Below are 19,690 nucleotides of genomic sequence, written 5' to 3' on the forward strand. Positions count from 1 at the left end.
ATCCAACGAGCAATCGTCTGCTTAGAAGCAGGAGCACCCAGCTTGTTGGGTGCATACAGTATAAACAGCGAGTCAGATTTTCTGACTCCAGCCGTCCTTGAAATATATATTTTCAATGCCCTGACAACGTCCAGCAACTTGGAATCCTCCAAGTCGCTAGTAGCCGCAGGCACCACAATAGGCTGGTTCAGGTGAAACGCTGACACCACCTTAGGCAGAAAATGAGGACGCGTCCGCAGTTCTGCCCTGTCCGAATGGAAAATCAGATATGGGCTTTTATACGATAAAGCCGCCAATTCTGACACTCTCCTGGCTGAAGCCAGGGCCAGTAGCATGGTTACTTTCCATGTAAGATATTTCAAATCCGCCGATTTGAGTGGCTCAAACCAATGGGATTTGAGAAAATCCAAAACTACATTAAGGTCCCACGGAGCCACTGGGGGCACAACTGGGGGCTGTATATGTAGTACTCGTTTTACAAAAGTCTGGACTTCAGGAACTGAAGCCAATTCTTTCTGGAAGAAAATCGACAGGGCCGAAATTTGAACCTTAATGGACCCCAACTTGAGGCCCATAGACAATCCTGTTTGCAGGAAATGTAGGTATCGACCCAGTTGAAATTCCTCCGTGGGGGCCTTCCTGGCCTCACACCACGCAACATATTTTCTCCAAATGCGGTGATAATGTTGTGCAGTCACCTCCTTCCTGGCTTTAACCAGTGTAGGAATGACCTCTTCTGGAATGCCTTTTTCCCTTAGAATTCGGCGTTCAACCGCCACGCCGTCAAACGCAGCCGCGGTAAGTCTTGGAATAGACACGGTCCCTGCTGAATCAGGTCCCGTCTTAGAGGTAGAGGCCACGGATTTTCCGTGAGCATCTCCTGAAGTTCCGGGTACCAAGTTCTTCTTGGCCAATCCGGAGCCACGAGTATCGTTCTTACTCCCCTTTGCCGTATAATTCTCAGTACTTTGGGTATGAGAGGCAGAGGAGGAAACACATACACTGACTGGAACACCCACGGTGTTACCAGAGCGTCCACAGCTATTGCCTGAGGGTCTCTTGACCTGGCGCAATACCTGTCCAGTTTTTTTTGAGGCGAGACGCCATCATATCCACCTTTGGTTTTTCCCAACGGTTCACAATCATGTGGAAGACTTCTGGATGAAGTCCCCACTCTCCCGGGTGTAGATCGTGTCTGCTGATGAAGTCTGCTTCCCAGTTGTCCACTCCCGGAATGAACACTGCTGACAGTGCTATCACATGATCTTCCGCCCAGCGAAGAATCCTTGCAGCTTCTGCCATTGCTCTCCTGCTTCTTGTGCCGCTCTGTCTGTTTACGTGGGCGACTGCCGTGATGTTGTCCGACTGGATCAACACCGGCTGACCCTGAAGCAGGGGTTTTGCCAGGCTTAGAGCATTGTAAATCGCTCTTAGCTCCAGTATATTTATGTGAAGAGACATCTCCAGGCTTGACCATACTCCCTGGAGGTTTCTTCCCTGTGTGACCGCTCCCCAGCCTCTCAGACTGGCATCCGTGGTCACCAGGACCCAGTCCTGTATGCCGAATCTGCGGCCTTCTAACAGATGAGCACTCTGCAACCACCACAGAAGAGACACCCTTGTCCGTGGCGATAAGGTTATCCGCTGATGCATCTGCAGATGCGATCCGGACCATTTGTCCAGCAGATCCCACTGAAAAGTTCGTGCGTGGAATCTGCCGAATGGGATTGCTTCGTAAGAAGCCACCATCTTTCCCAGGACTCTTGTGCATTGATGCACAGACACTTTTCCTGGTTTTAGGAGGTTCCTGACAAGTTCGGATAACTCCTTGGCTTTCTCCTCCGGAAGAAACACCTTTTTCTGAACCGTGTCCAGAATCATTCCCAGGAACAGCAGACGTGTTGTCGGGGTCAACTGAGATTTTGGAAAATTCAGAATCCACCCGTGTTGTTGCAGCACTACTTGGGTTAGTGCTACTCCGTCCTCCAGCTGTTCTCTGGACCTTGCCCTTATCAGGAGATCGTCCAAGTAAGGGATAATTAATACGCCTCTTCTTCGCAGAAGAATCATCATTTCGGCCATTACCTTGGTAAAGACCCGAGGTGCCGTGGACAATCCAAACGGCAGCGTCTGAAACTGATAATGACAGTTTTGCACCACGAACCTGAGGTACCCTTGATGTGAAGGGCAAATTGGGACATGCAGGTAAGCATCTTTTATGTCCAGGGACACCATAAAGTCCCCTTCTTCCAGATTCGCTATCACTGCTCTGAGTGATTCCATCTTGAACTTGAATTTTTGTATGTACAGGTTCAAAGATTTCAGATTTAGAATAGGTCTTACCGAGCCGTCCGGCTTCGGTACCACAAATAGCGTGGAGTAATACCCCTTTTCCTGTTGTAGGAGGGGTACCTTGACTATCACCTGCTGAGAAAACAGCTTGTGAATGGCTTCCAATACCGTCGCCCTGTCTGAGGGAGACGTTGGCAAAGCAGACTTTAGGAACCGGCGAGGGGGAGACTTCTCGAATTCCAACCTGTAACCCTGAGATACTACCTGCAGGATCCAGGGGTCCACCTGTGAGCAAGCCCACTGCGCGCTGAAATTCTTGAGTCGACCCCCCACCGTTCCTGAGTCCGCTTGTAAAGCCCCAGCGTCATGATGAGGGCTTTGCAGAACCCGCGGAGGGCTTCTGTTCCTGGGAAGGAGCTGCTTGCTGCCCTCTCTTACCCTTTCCTCTGCCTCGGGGCAGATATGACTGTCCTTTTGCCCGCTTCTTATAGGACCGAAAGGACTGCGGCTGAAAAGACGGTGTCTTTTTCTGTTGGGAGGGGGTCTGAGGTAAAAAGGTGGATTTCCCGGCAGTTGCCGTGGCCACCAAATCCGATAGACCGACGCCAAATAATTCCTCCCCTTTATACGGCAATACTTCCATATGCCGTTTGGAATCCGCATCACCTGACCACTGTCGTGTCCATAAACTTCTTCTGGCAGATATGGACATCGCACTTACTCTCGATGCCAGAGTGCAAATATCCCTCTGAGCATCTCGCATATAAAGAAAAGCATCCTTTAATTGCTCTAAAGTCCGTAAAATACTGTCCCTATCCAGGGTATCAATATTTTCAGTCAGGGAATCCGACCAGACCACCCCAGCACTGCACATCCAGGCTGAGGCGATGGCTGGTCGCAGTATAACACCAGTATGTGTGTATATACATTTTAGGGTAGTTCCCAGCCTCCTATCAGCTGGATCCTTGAGGGCGGCCGTATCAGGAGACGGTAACGCCACTTGTTTTGATAAGCGTGTGAGCGCCTTATCCACCTTAGGGGGTGTTTCCCAGCGCGCCCTAACCTCTGGCGGGAAAGGGTATAATGCCAATAACTTTTTTGAAATTAGCACTTTTCTATCTGGGTTAACCCACGCTTCATCACATACATCATTTAATTCCTCTGATTCAGGAAAAACTACAGGTAGTTTTTTCACCCCCCACATAATACCCCTTTTTGTGGTACTTGTAGTATCAGAGATATGCAAAGCCTCCTTCATTGCCGTGATCATATAACGTGTGGCCCTACTGGAAAATATGTTTGTTTCTTCACCGTCGACACTAGATTCAGTGTCCGTGTCTGGGTCTGTGTCGACCGACTGAGGTAAAGGGCGTTTTACAGCCCCTGACGGTGTCTGAGACGCCTGAGCAGGTACTAACTGGTTTTCCGGCCGTCTCATGTCGTCAACTGATTTTTGTAATGTGCTGACATTATCACGTAATTCCATAAACAAAGCCATCCATTCCGGTGTCGACTCCCTGGGGGGTGACATCACCATTACCGGCAATTGCTCTGCGTCCACACCAACATCGTCCTCATACATGTCGACATACACGTACCGACACACAGCAGACACACAGGGAATGCTCTATTGAAGACAGGACCCCACTAGCCCTTTGGGGAGACAGAGGGAGAGTTTGCCAGCACACACCCAAGCGCTATAATATATATGGGAACAACCCTATATAAGTGTTGTATCCTTGTAGCAGCTTAAATATAGTAATATCGCCAAAAAAAGTGCCCCCCCTCTCTGTTTTACCCTGTTTCTGTAGTGCAGTGCAGGGTAGAGTCCTGGGAGCCTTCCTCACAGCGGAGCTGAGCAGGAAAATGGCGCTGTGTGCTGAGGAGAATAAGCCCCGCCCCCTATTTCGGCGGGCTCTTCTCCGGAGTTTGTGAGATCTGGCAGGGGTTAAATACATCCATATAGCCTCAAGGGCTATATGTGATGTATTTTTTAGCCATAAAAAGGTATTATACATTGCTGCCCAGGGCGCCCCCCCAGCGCCCAGCACCCTCCGTGACCGCTGTGTGAAGTGTGCTGACAACAATGGCGCACAGCTGCAGTGCTGTGCGCTACCTCAGGAAGACTGAAAAGTCTTCTGCCGCCTGCTTCTGGACCTCTTCCATCTTCGGCATCTGCAAGGGGGGTCGGCGGCGCGGCTCCGGGACCGGACTCCATGGCTGGGCCTGTGTTCGATCCCTCTGGAGCTAATGGTGTCCAGTAGCCTAAGAAGCCAATCCATCCTGCACGCAGGTGAGTTGACTTCTCTCCCCTAAGTCCCTCGATGCAGTGAGCCTGTTGCCAGCAGGACTCACTGAAAATAAAAAACCTAAAAACTTTTTCTAAGCAGCTCTTTAGGAGAGCCACCTAGATTGCACCCTGCTCGGACGGGCACAAAAACCTAACTGGGGCTTGGAGGAGGGTCATAGGGGGAGGAGCCAGTGCACACCACCTGATCCTAAAGCTTTATTTTTGTGCCCTGTCTCCTGCGGAGCCGCTAATCCCCATGGTCCTGACGGAGTCCCCAGCATCCACTAGGACGTTAGAGAAAGGGGAGTAAGAACTATACTCATTGTTCCGGATTGGCGAAGAAGAACTTGGAACCCAGAACTTCAGGAAATTATCTCAGAGGACCCATGGCCTCTGCCGCTCAGACAGGACCTGCTACAGCAGGGGCCCTGTCTGTTCCAAGACTTACCGCGGCTGCGTTTGACGGCATGGCGGTTGAACGCCGGATCCTAAAGGAAAAGGGCATTCCGGATGAAGTCATTCCTACTCTGATAAAAGCTAGGAAGGATGTGACAGCAAAACATATTAACCGCATATGGCGAAAAATAAGAATTTACTTACCGATAATTCTATTTCTCATAGTCCGTAGTGGATGCTGGGGACTCCGTAAGGACCATGGGGAATAGCGGCTCCGCAGGAGACTGGGCACATCTAAAGAAAGCTTTAGGACTATCTGGTGTGCACTGGCTCCTCCCCCTATGACCCTCCTCCAAGCCTCAGTTAGGATACTGTGCCCGGACGAGCGTACACAATAAGGAAGGATTTTGAATTCCGGGTAAGACTCATACCAGCCACACCAATCACACCGTATAACCTGTGATCTGAACCCAGTTAACAGCATGATAACAGAGGAGCCTCTGAAAGATGGCTCACAACAATAATAACCCGATTTTTGTAACAATAACTATGTACAAGTATTGCAGACAATCCGCACTTGGGATGGGCGCCCAGCATCCACTACGGACTATGAGAAATAGAATTATCGGTAAGTAAATTCTTATTTTCTCTAACGTCCTAAGTGGATGCTGGGGACTCCGTAAGAACCATGGGGATTATACCAAAGCTCCCAAACGGGCGGGAGAGTGCGGATGACTCTGCAGCACCAAATGAGAGAACTCCAGGTCCTCCTCAGCCAGGATATCCATTTTTGTAGAATTTTACAAACGTATTTGCTCCTGACCAAGTAGCTGCTCGGCAAAGTTGTAAAGCCGAGACCCCTCGGGCAGCCGCCCAAGATGAGCCCACCTTCCTTGTGGAGTGGGCATTTACAGATTTTTGGCTGTGGCAGGCCTGCCACAGAATGTGCAAGCTGAACTGTACTACAAATCCAACGAGCAATAGTCTGCTTTGAAGCAGGAGCACCCAGCTTGTTGGGTGCATACAGGATAAACAGCGAGTCAGATTTCCTGACTCCAGCCCTCCTGGAAACATATTTTCAGGGCCCTGACAACGTCTAGCAACGTCTAGCAACTTGGAGTCCTCCAAGTCCCTAGTAGCCGCAGGCACCACAAATAGGTTGGTTCAGGTGAAACGCTGAAACCACCTTAGGGAGAAACTGAGGACGAGTCCTCAATTTCGCCCTGTCCGAATGGAACATCAGATAAGGGTTTTTCAGGATAAAGCCGCCAATTCTGACACGCGCCTGGCCCAGGCCAGGGCCAACAGCATGACCACTTTCCATGTGAGATATTTTAACTCCACAGATTTAAGTGGTTCAAACCAATGTGACTTTTGGAACCCAAAACTACATTGAGATCCCAAAGTGCCACTGGAGGCACAAAAGGAGGCTGTATATGCAGTACCCCTTTTACAAACGTCTGAACTTCAAGGACTGAAGCTAGTTCTTTTTGGAAGAAAATTGACAGGGCCGAAATTTGAACCTTAATGGACCCCAATTTCAGGCCCATAGACACTCCTGCTTGCAGGAAATGTAGGAATCGACCCAGTTGAATTTCCACCGTCGGGCCTTACTGGCCTCGCACCACGCAACATATTTTCGCCAATTGCGGTGATAATGTTTTTGCGGTTACATCCTTCCTGGCTTTGATCAGGATAGGGATGACTTCATCCGGAATGCCCTTTTTCCTTCAGGATCCGGCGTTCAACCGCCATGCCGTCAAACGCAGCCGCGGTAAGTCTTGGAACAGACAGGGTCCTTGCTGGAGCAGGTCCCTTCTTAGAGGTAGAGGCCACGGATCCTCCGTGAGCATCTCTTGAAGTTCCGGTTACCAAGTCCTTCTTGGCCAATCCGGAGCCACGAATATAGTGCTTACTCCTCACCATCTTATCAATCTCAGTACCTTGGGTATGAGAGGCAGAGGAGGGAACACATACCCTGACTGGTACACCCACGGTGTTACCAGAGCGTCTACAGCTATTGCCTGAGGGTCCCTGGACCTGGCGCAATACCTGTCGAGTTTTTCCCAACGGTTTATAATCATGTGGAAGACTTCTGGGTGAAGTCCCCACTCTCCCGGGTGGAGGTCGTGCTGAGGAAGTCTGCTTCCCAGTTGTCCACTCCCGGAATGAATACTGCTGACAGTGCTATCACATGATTTTCCGCCCAGCGAAGAATCCTTGCAGCTTCTGCCCTTGCCCTCCTGCTTCTTGTGCCACCCTGTCTGTTTACGTGGGTGACTGCCGTGATGTTGTCCGACTGGATCAACACCGGCTGACCTTGAAGCAGAGGTCTTGCTAAGCTTAGAGCATTGTAAATGTCCCTTAGCTTCAGGATATTTATGTGAAGTGATGTCTCCAGGCTTGACCATAAGTCCTGGATATTCCTTCCCTGTGTGACTGCTCCCCAGCCTCGCAGGCTGGCATCCGTGGTTACCAGGACCCAGTCCTGAATGCCGAATCTGCGGCCCTCTAGAAGATGAGCACTCTGCAACCACCACAGGAGGGACACCCTTGTCCTTGGTGACAGGGTTATCCGCTGATGCATCTGAAGATGCGACCCGGACCATTTGTCCAACAGGTCCCACTGGAAAGTTCTTGCGTGGAATCTGCCGAATGGGATTGCTTCGTAGGAAGCCATCATTTTACCCAGAACCCTTGTGCATTTGGCTCGGTTTTAGGAGGTTCCTGACTAGCTCGGATAACTCCCTGGCTTTCTCCTCCGGGAGAAACACCTTTTTCTGGACTGTGTCCAGGATCATCCCTAGGAACAGAAGACAAGTCGTCGGAACCAGCTGCGATTTTGGAATATTGAGAATCCAACCGTGCTGCAGCAACACTACCTGAGATAGTGCTACACCGACCTCCAACTGTTCCCTGGATCTTACCCTTATCAGGGAATTGTCCAAGTAAGGGATAACTAAAATTCCCTTCCTTTGAAGGAATATCTTCATTTCGGCCATTACCTTGGTAAAGACCCGGGGTGCCGCGGACCATCCATACGGCAGCGTCTGAACTGATAGTGACAGTTCTGTACCATAAACCTGAGGTACCCTTGGTGAGAAGGGTAAATTTTGACATGAAGGTAAGCATCCTTGATGTCCCGAGACACATGTAGTCCCCTTCTTCCAGGTTCGCAATCACTGCTCTGAGTGACTCAATCTTGAATTTGAACCTCTGTATGTAAGTGTTCAAAGATTTTAGATTTAGAATCGGTCTCACCGAGCCGTCCGGCTTCGGTACCACAACAGTGTGGAATAATACCCCGTTCCCTGTTGCAGGAGGGGTATCTTGATTATCACCTGCTGGGAATACAGCTTGTGAATGGCTTCCAAAACTGTCTCCCTGTCAGAAGGAGACATCGGTAAAGCCGACTTTAGGAAACGGCGAGGGGGAGACGTCTCGAATTCTAATTTGTACCCCTGAGATATCACCTGAAGGATCCAGGGGTCTACTTGCGAGTGAGCCCACTGCGCGCTGAAATTCAATGAGACGGGCCCCCCACCGTGCCTGATTCTGCTTGTAAAGCCCCAGCGTATACTGAGGGCTTGGCAGAGGCGGGAGAGGGTTTCTGTTCCTGGGAACTGGCTGATTTCTGCAGCCTTTTTCCTCTCCCTCTGTCACGGGGCAGAAATGAGGAACCTTTTGCCCGCTTATCCACGAAAAGACTGCGCCTGATAATACGGCGTCTTCTCATGTTGAGAGGCGACCTGGGGTACAAACGTGGATTTCCCAGCTGTTGCCGTGGCCACCAGGTCTGAAAGACCGACCCCAAATAACTCATCCCCTTAATAAGGCAATACTTCCAAATGCCGTTTGGAATACGCATCACCTGACCACTGACGTGTCCATAACCCTCTACTGGTAGAAATGGACAACGCACTTAAACTTGATGCCAGTCGGCAAATATTCCGCTGTGCATCACGCATATATAGAAATGCATCTTTCAAATGCTCTATAGGCAAAAATAAACTGTCCCTATCTAGGGTATCAATATTTTCAGTCAGGGAATCCGACCACGCCAACCCAGCACTGCACATCCAGGCTGAGGCGATTGCTGGTCGCAGTATAACACCAGTATGTGTGTAAATACATTTTAGGATACCCTCCTGCTTTCTATCAGCAGGATCCTTAAGGGTGGCCATCTCAGGAGAGGATAGAGCCCTTACAAGCGTGTGAGCGCTTTATCCACCCTAGGGGGTGTTTCCCAACGCACCCTAACCTCTGGCGGGAAAGGATATAATGCCAATAACATTTTAGAAATTATCAGTTGTTATCGGGGGAAACCCACGCATCATCACACACCTCATTTAATTTCTCAGATTCAGGAAAACTACAGGTAGTTTTTCCTCACCGAACATAATACCCCTTTTTTTGGTGGTACTCGTATTATCAGAAATGTGTAAAACATTTTTCATTGCCTCAATCATGTAACGTGTGGCCCTACTGGAAGTCACATTTGTCTCTTCACCGTCGACACTGGAGTCAGTATCCGTGTCGGCGTCTATATCTGCCATCTGAGGTAACGGGCGCTTTATAGCCCCTGACGGCCTATGAGACGTCTGGACAGGCACAAGCTGAGTAGCCGGCTGTCTCATGTCAACCACTGTCTTTTATACAGAGCTGACACTGTCACGTAATTTCTTCCAACAGTTCATCCACTCAGGTGTCGACCTCCTAGGGGGTGACATCACTATTACAGGCAATCTGCTCCGTCTCCACATCATTTTTCTCCTCATACATGTCGACAGAAAAGTACCGACATACAGCACACACACAGGGAATGCTCTGATAGAGGACAGGACCCCACTAGCCCTTTGGGGAGACAGAGGGAGAGTTTGCCAGCACACACCAGAGCGCTATATATATACAGGGATAACCTTATATAAGTGTTTTTCCCCTTATAGCTGCTGTATAGTTAATACTGCGCCTAATTTGTGCCCCCCTCTCTTTTTTAACCCTTTCTGTAGTGTAGTGACTGCAGGGGAGAGCCAGGGAGCTTCCCTCCAACGGAGCTGTGAGGGAAAATGGCGCCAGTGTGCTGAGGAGATAGGCTCCGCCCCCTTATCGGCGGCCTTATCTCCCGTTTTTTTATGCATTTTGGCAGGGGTTAAATGCATCCATATAGCTCAGGAGCTATATGTGATGCATTTTTTGCCATCCAAGGTGTTTATTATTGCGTCTCAGGGCGCCCCCCCCAGCACCCTGCACCCTCAGTGACCGGAGTGTGAAGTGTGCTGAGAGCAATGGCGCACAGCTGCAGTGCTGTGCGCTACCTTGTTGAAGACAGGACGTCTTCGGCCGCCGATTTTCCGGACCTCTTCTGCCTTCTGGCTCTGTAAAGGGGCCGGCGGCGCGGCTCTGGGACCCATCCAAGCTGGGCCTGTGATCGTCCCTCTGGAGCTAATGTCCAGTAGCCTAAGAAGCCCAATCCACTCTGCACGCAGGTGAGTTCGCTTCTTCTCCCCTTAGTCCCTCGATGCAGTGAGCCTGTTGCCAGCAGGTCTCACCGAAAATAAAAAACCTAAACTAAAACTTTCACTAAGAAGCTCAGGAGAGCCCCTAGTGTGCACCCTTCTCGTTCGGGCACAGAGATCTAACTGAGGCTTGGAGGAGGGTCATAGGGGGAGGAGCCAGTGCACACCAGATAGTCCTAAAGCTTTCTTTAGATGTGCCCAGTCTCCTGCGGAGCCGCTATTCCCCATGGTCCTTACGGAGTCCCCAGCATCCACTTAGGACGTTAGAGAAATATGTTGCTTGGTGTGAGGCCAAAAAGGCCCCAACGGAGGAATTTCAGCTGGGTCGATTTTTGCACTTCCTACAGTCAGGAGTGACTATGGGCCTTAAATTGGGTACCATGAAAGTCCAGATTTCGGCCCTGCCTATTTTCATTCAAAAAGAACTGGCTTCACTGCCTGAAGTTCAAACGTTTGTTAAGGGAGTGCTCCATATTCAGCCCCCTTTTGTGCCTCCAGTGGCACCTTGGGATCTCAACGTTGTGTTGGATTTCCTAAAATCACATTGGTTTGAGCCACTTAAAACCGTGGAGCTAAAATATCTCACGTGGAAAGTGGTCATGCTATTGGCCTTGGCTTCGGCCAGGCGTGTCAGAATTGGCAGCTTTGTCGTGTAAAAGCCCATATCTGATTTTCCATATGGACAGGGCAGAATTGAGGACTCGTCCCCAGTTTCTCCCTAAGGTGGTATCAGCTTTTCATTTGAACCAACCTATTGTGGTGCCTGCGGCTACTCGTGACTTGGAGGATTCCAAGTTGCTGGACGTAGTCCGGGCCCTGAAAATCTATGTTTCCAGGACAGCTGGAGTCAGGAAAACTGACTCGCTATTTATCCTGCATGCACCCAACAAGCTGGGTGCTCCTGCTTCAAAGCAGACGATTGCTCGCTGGATCTGTAGCATGATTCAACTTGCACATTCTGCAGCTGGACTGCCGCATCCTAAATCAGTAAAAGCCCATTCCACAAGGAAAGTGGGCTCTTCTTGGGCGGCTGCCCGAGGGGTCTCGGCTTTACAACTTTGCCGAGCTGCTACTTGGTCGGGTTCAAACACATTTGCTAAATTCTACAAGTTTGATACCCTGGCTGAGGAGGACCTTGAGTTTGCTCATTCGGTGCTGCAGAGTCATCCACACTCTCCCGCCCGTTTGGGAGCTTTGGTATAGTCCCCATGGTCCTTACGGAGTACCCAGCATCCACTAGAACGTCAGAGAAAATCAGAATTTACTCACCGGTAATTCTATTTCTCGTAGTCCGTAGTGGATGCTGGGAGCCCGTCCCAAGTGCGGACTCTCTGCAATACGTGTATATAGTTATTGCTTAACTAAAGGGTTTTGTTATGAGCCATCTGTTAATGAGGCTCATTTGTTATTCATACGGTTAACTGGGTATAGTTATCACAAGTTGTACGGTGTGATTGGTGTGGCTGGTATGAGTCTTACCCTGGATTCCAAATCCTTTCCTAGTAATGTCAGCTCTTCCGGGCACAGTTTCCCTAACTGAGGTCTGGAGGAGGGGCATAGAGGGAGGAGCCAGTGCACACCAGATATAGTACCTAATCTTTCTTTTAAGAGTGATCAGTCTCCTGCGGAGCCCGTCTATACCCCATGGTCCTTACGGAGTACCCAGCATCCACTACGGACTACGAGAAATAGAATTACCGGTGAGTAAATTCTTATTTTAGCTCGTGGGAGGGAGGGAAAGTTACCTTACATTTATTTTCCTTATAGAAAAAAGCCTTCTCCTGAGGTACAGTAGGGGCTTCCGTAACTTCTAAGACCTCCTTTATAGCAACAATCATATATTGTATGCTTTTTGCCAATTTAGGATCTATTTCCCTGGAATTACTATCGTCGACACAGGAATCAGAGTCCGTGTCAGTATAAGTATGTACAATGTTTGCAAACGGTCTGTTATGTGACCCAGAGAGGTCGCCTGCGGATGAGAAAGCAGAACTCTGAAAAATCACATCTTCCACTGATTTTCTCCAGCTTTCTGCATGAGACTCAGACTTATCTAATCTCCAACTGATATGATTCACACTATCACATATTTTTTTCACCCATTCAGGCTCATGGTGTGCCGGCAGCGCCACCACATTACAACTCTGTGTCCCTCAAATGGCTCCCTCAGGGAAAGAACTCCCTGCCTCAGACATGTGACGCACAAACACACCACAGATACTCCGGGACTTATAGGGGACAGACCCACAGTAAAATCGGTCAGAAGGACACAGATAAGAGCAGCCAGTTCACAAACCCAGCGCCAGTAACACAATGACTGTGAAACATAAAATGCCCACTGACCTGCAGTGCTTTTTTTTTTTATAATGTAAATACACAATATAAAGCACCAAATTCACTGTGCCCCCCCCCCCCCCCCACACCTGTTTTGCACCCTGATACTTGTATTCAGTAGTGGAGGAGGACCAGCGTTGTCTCTGCAGCCTGAGGTGAGAGAGAAAATGGCGCTAAGCAGTGTGCTGGCTGACTGAGGAAGCTCCGCCCCCGCAATGGCGCGTTTCTCCTCAGAGTCTGATAACTATATTTATACTGGCGGTGTAGGGCTGTGCTTCGGCATCTTATGCCCCTTTTCTACCAGTTTTATGTTTCATGCCCCCCCTGCACCCTGCAAAGCCTGTGTATGTGTGGGCAGTATGGCGCGCTGCACTCCCGCCAGCCGCGCAGTACCTTTAGCCGACACCTTGATTGAAGATCTCTCTTCTAACACCCACCTATCTTCTGACTTCTGGCTCTGCAAGGGGGGTGACGGCGTGCTGTGGGAATGAGCATCTGGGTACAACTATCGTTCAGTACCCTTCAGTAGCTAATGATGTCCTGTCAGCCAGAAGCAGAGCCATGAAACTATTTAGGAAGTTGGTTCCTACTTCTGCCCCCTCAGTCCCACGAAGCAGGGAGACTGTTGCCAGCAGTCCTCCCTGAAAATAAAAAAACCTAACATAAGTCTTTTCAGAGAAACTCAGTAGAGCTCCCCTGTAGGGCATCCAGTCTGCCTGGACACATTTCTAAAACTCAGGTCTGGAGGAGGGGCATAGAAGGAGGAGCCAGTTTACACCCTTTGAAAAGTCTTAGAGTTCCCATGGCTCCAGCGGAACAGTCTATACACCATGGTACTGAAGTGGACCCCAGCAACCTCTAGAACGTATGAAAAAACAAAAAATGTGAACCATGTTTAATTTATTCCAAAACATCTATACATATTCTCTTTCGACTTTCTGCTTGGCAATGAGAAAGCTTGGTACCATCTTAGCACAAACTTTTGTCACGTTAAGATCTTGATGCAAAACTTGCCTAACCATTTCTTTGTCGATGTTTACAATGTCTTCTATCATTCGGATGCTGAGTCAACAGCCAATTTGAACATTTTCTAAATATTTTCAACAGCTTAGTTTGCTTTTGATGTGCAAGCCAACATTCATCATCCTCACGATAGTCAGAAAATAAGATTTTACTCACCGGTAAATCTATTTCTCGTAGTCCGTAGTGGATGCTGGGAACTCCGAAAGGACCATGGGGAATAGCGGCTCCGCAGGACAGGAGACTGGGCACAACTAAAGAAAGCTTTTAGGTCACCTGGTGTGCACTGGCTCCTCCCACTATGACCCTCCTCCAAGCCTCAGTTAGGACACTGTGCCCGGACGAGCTGACATAATAAGGAAGGATTTTGAATCCCGGGTAAGACTCTTACCAGCCACACCAATCACACCGTATAACTTGTGATACTATACCCAGTTTAACAGTATGAAAATAACTGAGCCTCTCAACAGATGGCTCAACAATAACCCTTTAGTTAATAATAACTATGTACAAGTATTAAAGACAATCCGCACTTGGGACGGGCGCCCAGCATCCACTACGGACTACGAGAAATAGATTTACCGGTGAGTAAAATCTTATTTTCTCTGACGTCCTAGTGGATGCTGGGAACTCCGAAAGGACCATGGGGATTATACCAAAGCTCCCAAACGGGCGGGAGAGTGCGGATGACTCTGCAGCACCGAATGAGAGAACTCAAGGTCCTCCTCAGCCAGGGTATCAAATTTGTAGAATTTTGCAAACGTGTTTGCCCCTGACCAAGTAGCAGCTCGGCAAAGTTGTAAAGCCGAGACCCCTCGGGCAGCCGCCCAAGATGAGCCCACCTTCCTTGTGGAATGGGCTTTTACTGATTTAGGATGCGGCAGTCCAGCCGCAGAATGCGCCAGCTGAATTGTGCTACAAATCCAGCGAGCAATAGTCTGCTTAGAAGCAGGAGCACCCAGCTTGTTGGGTGCATACAGGATAAATAGCGAGTCAGTTTTCCTGACTCTAGCCGTCCTGGAAACATAAATTTTCAAGGCCCTGACTACGTCCAGTAACTTGGAATCCTCCAAGTCGCTAGTAGCCGCAGGCACCACAATAGGTTAGTTCAAGTGAAGAGCTGATACCACCTTAGGGAGAAACTGGGGACGAGTCCTCAATTCCGCCCTATCCATATGGAAAATCAGATAAGGGCTTTTACATGACAAAGCCGCCAATTCTGACACACGCCTGGCTGAAGCCAAGGCCAGTAACATGACCACTTTCCACGTGAGATACTTTAGATCCACGGTTTTAAGTGGCTCAAACCAATGTGATTTTAAGAAACTCAACACCACGTTGAGATCCCAAGGTGCCACTGGAGGCACAAACGGGGGCTGAATATGCAGCACTCCTTTCACAAACGTCTGAACTTCAGGTAGCGAAGCCAGTTCTTTCTGGAAGAAAATCGACAGAGCCGAGATCTGTACCTTAATGGAGCCTAATTTCAGGCCCATAGTCACTCCTGCTTGTAGGAAATGCAGAAATCGACCTAGTTGAAATTCCTCTGTTGGGGCCTTTTTGGCCTCACACCAAGCAACATATTTCCGCCATATGCGGTGATAATGCTGTACAGTCACATCTTTCCTGGCTTTAATCAGCGTAGGAATGACTTCCTCCGGAATGCCCTTTTCCTTCAGGATCCGGCGTTCAACCGCCATGCCGTCAAACGCAGCCGCGGTAAGTCTTGGAACAGACAGGGCCCCTGCTGCAGCAGGTCCTGTCTGAGCGGCAGAGGCCATGGGTCCTCTGAGATCATCTTTTGAAGTTCCGAGTACCACGCTCGTCTTGGCCAATCCGGAACCACGAGTATTGTTCTTACTCCTTGTTTTCTTATTATTCTCAGTACCCTTGGTATGAGAGGCAGAGGAGGGAACACATAAACCGACTGGTACACCCACGGTGTCACTAGAGCGTCCACAGCTATCGCCTGAGGGTCCCTTGACCTGGTGCAATATCTCTCTAGTTTTTTGTTTAGGCGGGACGCCATCATGTCCACCTGTGGTCGTTCCCATCGATTTACAATCAGCGTGAAGACTTCTGGATGAAGTCCCCACTCTCCCGGGTGGAGGTTGTGCCTGCTGAGAAAGTCTGCTTCCCAGTTGTCCACTCCCGGAATGAACACTGCTGACAGTGCTAGTACGTGATTTTTCGCCCATCGGAGAATCCTTGTGGCTTCTGCCATTGCCATCCTGCTTCTTGTGCCGCCCTGTCGATTTACATGGGCGACTGCTGTGATGTTGTCTGACTGGATCAGTACCGGCTGGTGTAGAAGCAGGTATTTTGCCTGACTTAGGGCATTGTAAATGGCCCTTAGTTCCAGAATATTTATGTGTAGGGAAGTCTCCTGACTCGACCATAGTCCTTGGAAGTTTCTTTCCTGTGTGACTGCCCCCCAGCCTCGAAGGCTGGCATCCGTGGTCACCAGGACCCAGTCCTGTATGCCGAATCTGCGGCCCTCTAGAAGATGATCACTCTGCAGCCACCACAGCAGACACACCCTGGTCCTTGGAGACAGGGTTATTAGGCGATGCATCTGAAGATGCGATCCGGACCATTGGTCCAACAGGTCCCACTGAAAGATTCTGGCATGGAACCTGCCGAAAGGAATTGCTTCGTAAGAAGCCACCACCTTTTCAGGACCCGCGTGCAGTGATGCACCGATACCTGTTTCGGTTTCAGGAGGTCTCTGACTAGAGATGACAGCTCCTTGGCTTTCTCCTCCGGGAGAAACACTTTTTTCTGGACTGTATCCAGAATCATACCCAGGAACAGTAGACGTGTCGTCGGAACCAGCTGTGACTTTGGAATATTCAGAATCCAACCGTGCTGGTGTAGCACCTCCTGAGATAGTGCTACTCCCACCAACAACTGATCCCTGGACCTCGCCTTTATTAGGAGATCGTCCAAGTACGGGATAATTAAAACTCCCTTTCTTCGAAGGAGGATCATCATTTCCGCCATTACCTTGGTAAACACCCTCGGTGCCGTGGAGAGTCCAAACGGCAGCGTCTGGAATTGGTAATGGTAATCCAGTACCACAAATCTGAGGTACTCCTGGTGAGGATAGTAAATGGGGACATGCAGGTAAGCATCCTTGATGTCCAGGGATACCATGTAATCCCCCTCGTCCAGGCTTGCAATAACCGCCCTCAGCGATTCCATCTTGAACTTGAATTTTTTTATGTATGTGTTCAAGGATTTCAAATTTAAAATGGGTCTCACCGAACCGTCCGGTTTCGGTACCACAAACATTGTGGAATAGTAACCCCGTCCTTGTTGAAGTAGGGGCACCTTGACTATCACCTGCTGGGAATACAGCTTGTGAATTGCCTCTAGCACAGCCTCCCTGTCTGAGGGAGTTGTCGGCAAGGCAGATTTTAGGAACCGGTGGGGAGGAGACGCCTCGAATTCCAGTTTGTACCCTCGAGATACTATTTGCAGGATCCAGGGATCCACCCGTGAGCGAGCCCACTGATCGCTGAAATTTTGGAGGCGGCCCCCCACCGTACCTGGCTCCGCCTGTGGAGCCCCACCGTCATGCGGCGGACTTGGAAGCAGCGGGGGAGGACTTTTGCTCCTGGGAACCTGCTGTTTGTTGCAGCCTTTTTCCCCTACCTCTGCCTCTGGACAGAAAGGACCCGCCTTTTCCACGCCTGTTTTTCTGAGTCCGAAAGGACTGTACCTGATAAAACGGCGCCTTTTTAGGCTGTGAGGGAACATGGGGTAAAAATGCTGACTTCCCAGCAGTTGCTGTGGAAACTAGGTCCGAGAGACCATCCCCGAATAACTCCTCACCCTTATAAGGCAAAACTTCCATGTGCCTTTTTGAATCTGCATCCCCTGTCCACTGGCGAGTCCATAAGCCTCTCCTAGCAGAAATGGAAAATGCACTTATTTTAGATGCCAGCCGGCAGATCTCCCTCTGTGCATCTCTCATGTATAAGACTGAGTCTTTTATATGCTCTATGGTTAGCAGAATAGTGTCCCTGTCAAGGGTGTCAATATTTTCTGACAGGGAATCTGACCACGCAGCGGCAGCACTGCACATCCATGCTGACGCAATAGCTGGTCTAAGTATAATGCCTGAGTGTATATATACAGACTTCAGGATAGCCTCCTGCTTTCTATCAGCAGGTTCCTTGAGGGCGGCCGTATCCGGAGACGGTAGTGCCAACTTTTTAGACAAACGTGTGAGCGCTTTATCCACCCTAGGGGGTGTCTCCCAACGTGACCTATCCTCTGGCAGGAAAGGGAACGCCATTAGTAACTTCTTAGAGATTACCAATCTTTTATCAGGGAAAGCCCACGCTTCTTCACACACTTCATTTAATTCTTCTGATGGGGGAAAAACTACGGGTATTTTTTTCTCCCCAAACATAATACTTTTTTTAGTGGTACCTGGGTTTATATCAGAAATTTGTAACACCTCTTTCATTGCTTCAATCATGCAACGAATGGCCTTAGTGGACATTAAACTAGACTCATCGTCGTCGACACTGGTGTCAGTATCCGTGTCGACATCTGCGTCTGCCATCTGAGGTAGCGGGCGTTTTAGAGCCCCCGATGACATTTGAGACGCCTGGACAGGCACGAGCTGAGAAGCCGGCTGTCCCGCATTTTCGTCAAATTTTTTGTGTAAGGAGTCGACACGTGCACGCAATTCCTTCCATAAGTCCATCCACTCAGGTGTCTGCCCCGCAGGGGGTGACATCCCTTCTATAGGCATCTGCTCCGCCTCCACATCATTATCCTCATCAAACATGTCGACACAGCCGTACCGACACACCGCACACACACAGGGAATGCTCTAACAGAGGACAGGACCTACAAAAGCCCTTTGGGGAGACAGAGTGAGAGTATGCCAGCACACACCAGAGCGCTATATAATGCAGGGACTAACTGAATTATGTCCCCTATAGCTGCTGTTATATATACTGCGCCTAAATTTAGTGCCCCCCCCCCTCTCTTTTTTACCCCTTTTCTGTAGTGTAGACTGCAGGAGAGAGCCAGGGAGCTTCCTTCCAGCGGAGCTGTGAGGGAGAAATGGCGCCAGTGTGCTGAAGGAGATAGCTCCGCCCCTTTTTCGCTGACTATTCTCCCGCTTTTTTATGGATTCTGGCAGAGGTAATTATCACATATATGGCCTCTAGGGCTATATATTGTGGTATTTTTGCCAGCCAAGGTGTTTTTATTGCTGCTCAGGGCGCCCCCCCCTAGCGCCCTGCACCCTCAGTGACCGGAGTGTGAAGTGTGTATGAGTAGCAATGGCGCACAGCTGCAATGCTGTGCACTACCTTGGTGAAGACTGATGTCTTCTGCCGCCGATTTTCCAGACCTCTTCTTGCTTCTGGCTCTGTAAGGGGGACGGCGGCGAGGCTCCGGGACCTAACACCAAGGCCAGTTCCATGCGGTCGATCCCTCTGGAGCTAATGGTGTCCAGTAGCCTAAGAAGCCCAAGCTAGCTGCAAGCAGGTACGTTCGCTTCTTCTCCCCTTAGTCCCTCGCTGCAGTGAGCCTGTTGCCAGCAGGTCTCACTGTAAAATAAAAAACCTAATTATATACTTTCTTTCTAGAAGCTCAGGAGAGCCCCTAGTGTGCATCCAACCTCGGCCGAGCACAAAATCTAACTGAGGCTTGGAGGAGGGTCATAGTGGGAGGAGCCAGTGCACACCAGGTGACCTAAAAGCTTTCTTTAGTTGTGCCCAGTCTCCTGTCCTGCGGAGCCGCTATTCCCCATGGTCCTTTCGGAGTTCCCAGCATCCACTAGGACGTCAGAGAAAGGAGTATTATTAATTATGGG

General features: G+C 49.7%; 1 protein-coding gene across 4 annotated transcripts in view; it reads right to left on the minus strand.

The window, feature by feature from the left end:
* Positions 1–19,690, minus strand: part of WDR75 (WD repeat domain 75) — a 1,043,598-nt gene that overhangs the window by 980,140 nt on the left and 43,768 nt on the right. The gene's annotated exons all lie outside the window — the stretch shown is intronic.

This window comes from Pseudophryne corroboree, chromosome 7 (genome assembly GCF_028390025.1).
Source record: "Pseudophryne corroboree isolate aPseCor3 chromosome 7, aPseCor3.hap2, whole genome shotgun sequence".
In the NCBI taxonomy this organism is placed as follows: Eukaryota; Metazoa; Chordata; class Amphibia; order Anura; family Myobatrachidae; genus Pseudophryne; species Pseudophryne corroboree.